The following is a 10,331-nucleotide window of genomic DNA, read 5'->3' on the forward strand; positions in this document are numbered from 1 at the left end:
TGTCGCAGAGAAATCGTAACACCCGATGTGTGGGAAAGTTAAGAATAACTGAAGTTACATTCTGGGTGACTGAGAGAATTATGTCATTGGAAAGAAAAGGAAATTTACAGTAAATAACAAGTTTTAGGGGGGGAAAGCAGAATTCAATTTTAGACCAGTTGAATTTGAGATGATGGATTAGAAACTGCATCAGTTAGGATTCTTAGTTGGAAACAATGAAGATCTCCGATTTAAGCAGCAAGGGAACTTTGTAAAGGAGCTTGGGTAGTTAGTTTGCAGAGTCTTCAGGGGCTCTACAGAATCAGGCTCAAAGCTACCCACCTGGAACAATGCCCTGTTTAAACCATGAGTTACCCCGGCACTGCCTCTGAGTCTGGACACTGTGCACTATAGACTGCCAGATGGTGGATTCTGCTTCCCTAGCCTCTTGGTCTCTTGGCCACTGCCTCAGTGAGCAGCACTGCCATGCTGTTCAGTCCCTGATTCCCTATGTCACAAATGCCTGATTCGAGAGACAGGTGCAGCTGATGGGCACAGACCTCACGCTGCAGCTGGCTGCAAGGGTGGTTGGGAGAGTAGTGTCTGGATTTTTCAGTTTTCCAGTGGGATGCAGCCTCTGTCCCCCACCAATGCTCATTAGCTCTTGGAAGTCTCCCAAAGTAAGAAAGGGGGTCATATGTGAGGCAGCCCAAAGAGCATTCAAGTACAAGTCCCAATCAGGGGCTTAGAAAATTTGGATTGGAGCTCAGGGCAGAGTTCCTGTAGCTCTGGAAAGGGATGTTTCCCAAAATAGGGGGTCTGGAGCATGATGGGGGGAGATAATGGCTAAGAACTGAAATCTGGAGAAAATGGTATTTAGGTGGCTAGGAGAGTGAAAGAAGGGGCATCAGACAAGTTAGGCAAGAGAGAGTGTCTGCAGAGTGGCATGGTGTAAGTGTGGGAGAAGGTCATAAGCACCAGGAAAATATCAATGTCTTTGGAATTAAGAGTTCAGCATTGGCTATCCTAGGCATTCAAAATAGTTCCAGGGAAGTTGCAAGCCAGTTGTGAAGAAGGAAGGAAGGAGGTGTGGTCAGCGCATTTATAAGCATTGTAGAGGACATATACTATACAATAGCAGGCAGTGTGATTTGCACTGTAAAATTATTTACATGCTCCATTACTGGTCCCTTATGGAGAGCCCAACTCTAGAGTGCTGTTTAGCAATTAGCTTTATGCATTTTCCTAAATACTTAATGTTTTTTGGCCATGTTCTGGGCAGCAAGGGGCAAGCTTTATCAATATTTGAAATCTCTGGTTAAGTATAGAAGTTCTGCATTACTTTCTGCTGATGTCTGCTTAACAGCAGATCACAATCATGACATATTGGAGATTGGTTTATAGGCAAGACACCTGACATGCAAATGGACAGATGAACTTTTTAGTATCCACAGAACTAGTTCAAGAAACTAATTCTCCTGAGTTCTGGTTGAGTAAGAGATTATATTTGAATTATTTTGAAGAAGGCAATTAATTGTGTTGTCTGAAATGGGCCAGTAAAGGGATGAGGTCTTGGGAACAGATTTAAATCCCCTGGGGTTTTCTGTTCTATAGGAGTGTAGGACTCAGCTAGATGGAAATTTGGTCAGGGCATGAAGGCCAGAGTGTGGCAGAAAGCTTTCAGGCCAGGTGTGGTCATTTCTCAGTTGGGAACAAATCCCTCCATTCTCTGCAGTTTAATGCAGACTATAGCAGCATTCAAATGTAGTCAGACTACTGCTTGTGTATCAGTACAGCTCCCCCAGATGGATAATTTGGCAGTTGGTATTTGTGTTAAGAGGGTCTCAAACAGGGTCTTGCGTAAATTCTAAGTTTTGAGAAGTGTTAAAAGGAAATTATGTGGTGGAAGCAGGGTCATCAGAGCAGTTGGGAGAGGCAAGGGGTGAGGTTGGGAGGCTTTATCAGGCAGAGACTTAAGTAATTGATGGAGCCACCTTGAAGGCTTGTTGAAGCTTTGGGAAGCACCTTTCCTGATAAACACTAACAAATCCTGTATTGTTATGAATAGCTGTTAAGGGCTACCTGACCCTCCAGGTAAGAGTGATCTTTCTCCCTTTTAAAATTCTCAACTCTAGGAGCACCTGGGTGACTCAGTCGGTTAAGCATCTGGCTCTGGGTTTCAGTTCAGGTCATGATCTCATTCATTATTCCTGACTTCAAGCCCCGCCTCAGGCTCCGTGCTGACAGTGTGGAGGCTGTTTGAGATTGTCTCTCCCTCTCTCTCTGACGCTCCCGCATGCATGTGCTCTCTCTCTCCCAAAATAATAAATAAATAAATAAATAAATAAATAAATAAATAAAATTCTAAACTCTAACCCTATCTTTGTTTCATATGGATCTTACGGGTTTCTAATAACGCCATTACATATCTTATCAAACCAGGGGGCACTTTATTTACTGGGAAGCACCATATAAATATTAGTTATTTATGTGTATAGTATAAAAGGATGTCAAAATAGAACAGTCTCAATTGCTGGGATTTCACAAACTTAGATGCCAACCAAGCACACATTTTGAAGTGAGGCATGATAATTCATGGGGGTTTGGTCAACGAGATTTCTGGAAATCAGCTTGTCACTATCCACCCGTCATTCACGTTCCAGCCAAGTCCTTGGAAGTTAAGAATTTAGGAAAAGACCTTATAAATAAGCAAGCAAGATTTTCCTTCCTTGAAGCTACACAAGATGGTCTTCAAGAGGAGACAGGAGTATCTGACCTTTGTCTCCTGGAATATGTAGGACCCAGAGTTGAAGGTAAAAGGTGTCCTGGACTCCACCTGCCTGGTTAGGGAATGAAGCAAGATGACTCATTGGATAGGAACATTGCTCGAAAAGATGGTGGGCCAAAGCTGCATGCTTTGCCTGGAAAGGAGTAGTGCCTGGTGCCAGTTTAGGGGTAGTTCTGCGATTCCACCCAAGAATGAGGGTGAGGGCGACCCCAAAAGAAAGTTAAGGTTAGCAGATACTGAGGCTGGGTGAACAATCACAAGTTGCAAGGCAGTGCCCATATACAGGAGGTTGAAGTTGGAGGATTTCCCTGGGGGTGCCCGTTCCCTCTATCTTAGTCATGTAAGACCTGTCTTATTCCTTGCTTCTCCTCCTTTCCCATCCCTTCCTACCTCTTTGACCTCGGGGAGCCCACAGTTGGATTAGAACTGTCTTTGAAAGCACAGTTGGAGGGAAGAAGAAAGTTTTCTGATTGAACGCTGGAAGTGCGACCAGTTCAAGAAATGGCTTCAAAAACTCCTTGAGGATAGGAAATATGTTAGATTCATCTTCACCCCTAGAGTGCTAACAATGTATATTTCTTGAGTGGTAATTCTTCTCCTTGAAACCTGGGTTTTGTCTAAAGCAGAGGTTCTCACACTTGTAGAGTGCACATCAGAACTGCCTGTGGGGCCTCATAAAACACAGATTGCTGCGTCCCCATGCCCAGAGTTGCTGATTCTGTAGGTCTGCTGAGGTTTGGGGGAGGCAGCCTTGTCTTATGGATGAGTTCCCAGGTGATGCCCATGCTGCTGGTCAGAGGACATCATTTTGAAAGCACTGGCCTAAAAAACATGGTTAAGGGAGGGTGGGGCCATTTGTCACCTTCTTTATTCATTCATTTGTTCATGAATTCAACAAATATAAGGACCTATTGTGTGGTCTGTGCAGGTGCTGGTTGGGTCTGGGACTACTAATTTGCCCATTGAATCCACAGCACTTCCACCTGCAGGGAGAATGAACAAGCTGAGATCAGAGAAGCACTCCTTTCTCACATCAATCTCACACGATGGTTTTGGTTTCCTTGTTTGGCCTACTTCTAGTTGGAACTGAAGCCCTGCTTCATATTTAATAGAGGCTTTTGTTCTCCCTTCACACAATATATTGATTCATATAATTGGGCCTTTTTGCTTTTCCCAAACTACATTACCCACATTAACAGCTAGCTTAAAATGCCATTATAAAACCATACAGGTCTTAGTGGAAGAGAAAAAAGGAAATGAATTTCTCAGAGCTCCATCTCTTCCAGTAAGGCATTCCATGGATGCGGAAAGCTGGCAGCATTTGCTTTTCTGACTCTCACTGGCTACAATCCTCCAGAGCTTTCTAGCTGTCAGGCCAACTGCTTAGTCAGCTCTGCCCTGCAGACCAGGATTGCTGGAATGTGGTGAGGGTGGAGGTCCCCTATTTTCTTATTAAACTCTTCATTGATGAGACCTCTGTCCTCTGAGTCTGTGTATATATACATTTGTGTACCATCCTGGACCTTGGCCTGTTGCATTGGAAAGTTAAGAGGGCTACAAACCTGTAGAAATTCCCAGGTTGGCTACTCAGATCTCCTTGAAGTAACTCTCTCTTTATTTAATATCCTTGGGCTAACTTGGCCAAGGGCATATTTGGTCATTCCAATGCCCCCAAGGTGTGGTTTTGACATTTTCATTAGTATCAGAGAGATTTAAAATACTTGTAACTACTCTGATTTGAGGGCTTTCTCCCCCATTTTTTACTACTGATAGGCAAGTGCCATGAGAAGAGAGAAGAAAACATCAAAGGCAAGAGAAGTTCTGGAGAAGGACAAGGTCTCACAAACCTAGTCTGGCTGACAGAATGCTTGCTCTTCAGGTGCTGATACAGCGCTGGACACAGTAAAGACCTTTAGGTGTGCTTTGGTTGAACTCAATTCAGCCTATGTTTATTGAAGGACTGCTACTGGTGAATCATCATGACACACACTGACGGGGCCAGAAGATGGGGATTCATTGATGAAAAAGTCATAACTTTTGCCCTTTAGGTCTCAAGAAAGTTGGTAATGGTTAATTTTATGTGTTGATTTGGCTGGGCCATGGTGCTCAGATACATGGTCAAATGTTATCCTTCATGTTTCTGTGAAGGTATTTTTGGATGAGATTAACATTTAACTTGGTAGACTCTTAAAAAAAGCAGATTGCCCTCCATAATGTGGGCCTCATCAAATTAGCTGAGGTTCTGAATACTTCAAAAGACTGACCTCCCTCCAGCAAGAAGGAATTCTGCAGCAGATCGCGTTCAGACTTGAAGTGTAGCATTGGCTCTTCCCTGGGTCTTCAGTATGCTGACCTACCTTGCAGATTTTGGACTTGGTAGCTCCCATAACCACGTGAGCCAATTATTTCAAATAAATCTCTTTTCTGTACACATTCATCCTATCTGTTTTGTTTTTTTGGAAAACCCTTACTAATACAGAGGTTAAGACACATATTTGTGCAAACACATGAAGTAGATTGCATCATTGCATATATAGTGTAGAGACAGTTATGTGGGATTTGCTGAGAAAAGCCAGGAAGTGTGGGTGGAAGGTCCATCCATGATGTGAGTGGAGAGAGAACCTCTGGCAGAGAAATGAGCAAAATACAAGATCTCTTCAGGGAATAGCACAGCTGTTGTCTGGAGGCCTGGCCATGAAGGAGGACAGTGGGAGATGCAGGTGCAAATGTAATCAAGACAATGGTGGAGGACAAATAAAGAGTTTAATTTTATTCTGTAAGAAATAAGTATGGAAAGAAGAAAAAGAGAGAGAGGACAGCTTTCTATTTGGTAAGAGCATTCTGGTAGCATTTGGTGTGATTTATATTAAATGGTAGGAGAGGACAGTTGAAGAAGAATTAGAAACTGAAGGAACAGATATAATCTAGTCACCCAAGAAATCAGGAAAAGAGAAGGCAGGAAAGCCAGATCATGTAGGACCATCTTCCTGAGAAAGAAAGGGAGACCCAGAAATACATGAAGGAGAGAGGAGAGAGAAAGGAATGGCAGAAATGAAGGCACAGAGGTTGAGAGAGAAGGTCTTCAGGAGACTTCAAGGAAGTTTTGTGTTTCAGGGGTCAAGGACCATTTCATCATTTGGACTTAGTAGCAGAGTCACTACTTAGAGTTTCATAGTCTCTCTCTTTCATGAGTTTATCCTGAGCAATTTTTCCAGGAATAGAAACTAACTGCCCAGATCCATCTCAGCAATATTGATGTTGTGTTATCAAAACTACGTGTGTGTGTGTGTGTGTGTGTGTGTGTGTGTGTGTTCTGTGTCCCCAGGAGAGCCAACAGGCACTGTGGGATGGACATTTTGACCTTATAGTTTTTCCATAGCTGTTTCTACTACCAACCATTAGAAGTTGCCAGAATGAAGATATAGTTCCTGGTATGCAGCAGGTATCTAGTAAGTATCTGGTGAACAAATAAACATGTGTGAATGGCTCGTAAAACCAATCAGAAGATTCAGAAATCAAATGGAGTACTATATTTTCAAATGATGAAAGCTAAGGGCATACATCATGTTGCATTTGTATGTACCCCCCCCCCCCCACACACACACACTGATTTGGTGTCTACCATTTTGAATGTCCAGGATGCCACAACCACCAAACCTTTGACACCAGGGAAATAGCTCTTGTTCTTGAGAGAGAGGTTGAGGAAATGTCTCAGCAACATAGAAAGAATGAGGTTTACTGTTGCTCACACCAGAGGTTTTCTATCTCGGATACGCATTGGAATCATCTCAGGAGCTTTAAAAAATACTGATGTCTAGATTCTGATTTATTTGGAACAGTGTACGCACTGATGAGAGTCAGGGTTTTTAAAAGCTCTCTAGATGATTCTAATGTGCACCTCAAGTTGAGAACCATTACTTTATAGCTCTGCTGTTCAGTTTTTTCAGCTACTAGTCACATGTGGCTATTAAACACTTATGGACACTTGATATGTGGCTAGTTGGAATTGATATGTGCTCCAAGTGCAAAATATACAGCAAATTTGGAAGATTTTGAAGACAGGATGAAAATAAGACTGTAAAATAATATCTCAACAATTTTTATATTGAATGTAGTAGGCAGAATAATGTTTCCCCCCCTCTCCCCTCCCCCAAGGTGTCCAAGTCCTAATCCCCAGAACCTATGAATATGTTATGTTACATGGCAAGGGGATTAAAGTTGCTGATGGAATTAAGGTTGATAATGAGCTGCCCTTAAATAAAGAGATAATTCTGGATTATCTAGCTGACCCCAAAGTAATCACAAGGGTCCTTAAATGTGAAACAGGGAAGCTGAAGGGTCAGTGTCAGAGAGAAAGACTTGACCAGCCATTGCTTTGAAAATGGAAGAGGAACCATTAGCTGAAGAATGCGGCAGCTTCTATAAGATTCAAAAGGCAAGGAAACATATCCCTCCCTAAACCTCCAGAAAGAAACACAGTCTTGTCAGCAACTTAATTTTAGCCCAGTGAGACCCATTTCAAATTTCAGATTTCTGATCTCACATAATAAATGTCTTTTTTTTTTTAATTTTAAACGTTTATTTATTATTGCAAGACAGAGAGACACAGAGAATAAGCAGGGGAGGGGCCGAGAGATGGATAGACACAGAATCTGAAGCAGGCTCCAGGCTCTGAGCTGTCAGCACAGAGCTCGACGCGAGGCTCAAACCCACAAACTGTGAGATCATGACTTGAGCCGAAGTCGGACGCTTAACCGACTGAGCCACCCAGAAGCCCCATAAATGTCTTGGTTTAATCCACTAAATGTGTGATAATTTATTACAGCTGCAATAGAAAATAAATCTTACCGCCTTGTGTATTGAAATAATAATCTTTCTGGGGCGCCTGGGTGGCTCAGTCGGTTAAGCGTCCGACTTCAGCTCAGGTCACGATCTCGCACTCCATGAGTTTGAGCCCTGCGTGGGGCTCTGGGCTGATGGCTCAGAGCCTGGAGCCTGCTTCCGATTCTGTGTCTCCCTCTCTCTCTGCCCCTCCCCCATTCATGCTCTGTGTCTCTCTGTCTCAAAAGTAAATAAAAACGTTAAAAAAAATTCTTTTAGAAATAATAATCTTTCAGATTGGGTTGAATAAGATATATTACTTAAAGTATTTTTGCCTGTCTCTTTTTACTTGTTTTTAATGTGGCTACTAGAAAATATACAATTACCTGCGTGGCTTGCATTACACTTCTATTGGACAGTGCTTCTCTAGACCCTCTCAACCTTTGGATGATACAGGAGATGGCTTATTCTATCTACCTCCAGTAGATATGACACTAGTGAGCATGAGAAGAGCATCCACCTCTATGATTTCTGGGAAAACTAAAAATAGTTTATCTTCTCAGCACCTTCTAGTTTGCTGGTCAAAGGAGAAGAAATTGTGTCTCATGCCTGAACTGTCCAATGAGTAAGTGGTCAGAGGTCATTTTGAGTGAGTTTTCCATGTTTGTAGAAACTGTGAAACTGGTCCAACCAAATAAATTGTTAGAGTTTTAATTTTGAGAGAAATGAGCAGATCTCAGTATGCCCATTCCCATCAGAATATGATTCCCAACAACAGTGCAACCACAGTAAGAAGGTGGTATGGACTAGGTCTGCCAAGCCACCAAGACCATCATAGGCCAGACTCTTGAGTGACAAGTTTGTTCTTTGTCACAAGTGTCTTTTTATTTTCAGATAATAATTTTCATGCTTAGGTGGTTAGGGTGGTTGCTTTTGCTTTTAGTAAATCTGTAAGAGGAAAAGTCAACCTACAGTGTCTGGAGGGGGGAGAATAGGAATAAAATCAGAGTAAAATCTAGGGCTAATTACTCAGCACCCTTTCTTGGCAAGATAAATGTGAAAGAGGCAGAATAGAGACTTCTTGAGGGGCCACAACAGGACAGGAACCACCAGTCCTTACTGCATTAGGATATATGGGCCATTTCTTGCCCTCAAGCACACCAGTGAATACTTTGAAAGAAAAATGGGAGAAGGTGACACACTGAGGAAAAGAGCCTCAAAATATAGCTCTGTTTCTTTTGCCATGAAATCATGCTGTCTTCCAAAGACATAATACCTAGGGTATGGCAGGGAAACAGGGAACTTTCAAGATTAATGTTAATGGTTTATATTTGAAGTATAGGGAGTTATTTGGAGAATCTGATAACATTTGGAGCCATTTTGTGAGTCAAAGGACTTTTGTTCAACAACTAAAAATGCCTAAAACAATTCCCAACAGTGTGCAGTGTTCATAGGATAAAATGAGCACCAATGTGTGTATAAGGAGCTTGGATGGTAGGCACCAAGTCTTTAAGGTTCAGCCCTTGTGGGGCACTTAAAATGACTGCTGGGACACTGCATTTGGATGGAATCCAGGGAAAAGAGAAACCTTTCTATTTCCAATTTGAGCATTTCCCCTCTTGAACTCTGATCATGCTGTGTGAAACAATGAGGTGGGATGAGAGTGTTTCTGCATTTTCTTCATGGCCTCATGCCAGTACCTAGCATATTTCATGCTACTTTATATTTCTGGCCAACCCCTATAACCCACTCACGATAGATTTTTGAACTGCCTCAAGCACCAGCAGTGCCACACTTGTACTCCACGGATAACAAAAGCAAGAAGGTTGCTGGTACTATCTTCATATGAGCTCTTTCGATGAGCAGTCACCACATCAGTTGTAGGGAATATTGTGATGATCTTACAGCCATAAAGACACTTTCTCCCATGTTCTTACAGCTGTAAAGATGCTTTCTCCCATGTGGTTAAAGCTATCTGCAATAATTGAACTCTTTTCCTCCTAGAGACTTCTGCCCACATTTCTCCTTATTAATTTTGTGTAAAATCACAGCAATGGAACTATGGGGGTGTCCCCTGTGCTTTACTTCCCCAAGCTTCAAGATCCCATTCAATCCTGAAGACCCTTCCAAGTCACATGGTGAGGTCGAATGCTTTCCACCTTTTTATAAAAATATGTACTACTTATATATTTTCTCTTCCTTATAGCTAATGGGTCAATGATTTTCACGAAGCCCATCTTTCTAGGGTCAGTTTCCTAATGGAATCAAGCCATTGGGTTTTCTTTCTCCCTTCTACACCCTTCTGGAAGGAGCTCTCCCATTTTACAACTCACCTTTCCTAACTCCCTTTGGTCCTTTTAAGGAAACATTTCTTTCCTTTTTAATTCATAGATTAATAGAAGGCAGCAGGAGTCCTACCAAATCACTGAGTTATTCCTTCATCTCAAACAGTCATTTCTGTAACCAGTTTAGGTGAATGTGCTTCACTAAAAAGAGAAAAATAATTCTTCATATTTTCTTTCTCTGGTTATCCATCAAAATTTGCATGTCTTATTGCCAAGAAACAGGATAGACTTTAATTTTCTTTAGTTGTTCCTTTCATCTGACAATTTATTAACTTCTTCCATGTGTAGACTTAAGGGTCAGAGGCTGAGGCAAAGAAATCTCCAGTCAAACCATGTGATTTCACTGCATTTCATGTGGATTTTACCTGTCTTCCTGCTTCTGTCCTTGACTTCCTTCA

This window comes from Acinonyx jubatus, chromosome B2 (assembly GCF_027475565.1).
Source record: "Acinonyx jubatus isolate Ajub_Pintada_27869175 chromosome B2, VMU_Ajub_asm_v1.0, whole genome shotgun sequence".
In the NCBI taxonomy this organism is placed as follows: domain Eukaryota; kingdom Metazoa; phylum Chordata; class Mammalia; order Carnivora; family Felidae; genus Acinonyx; species Acinonyx jubatus.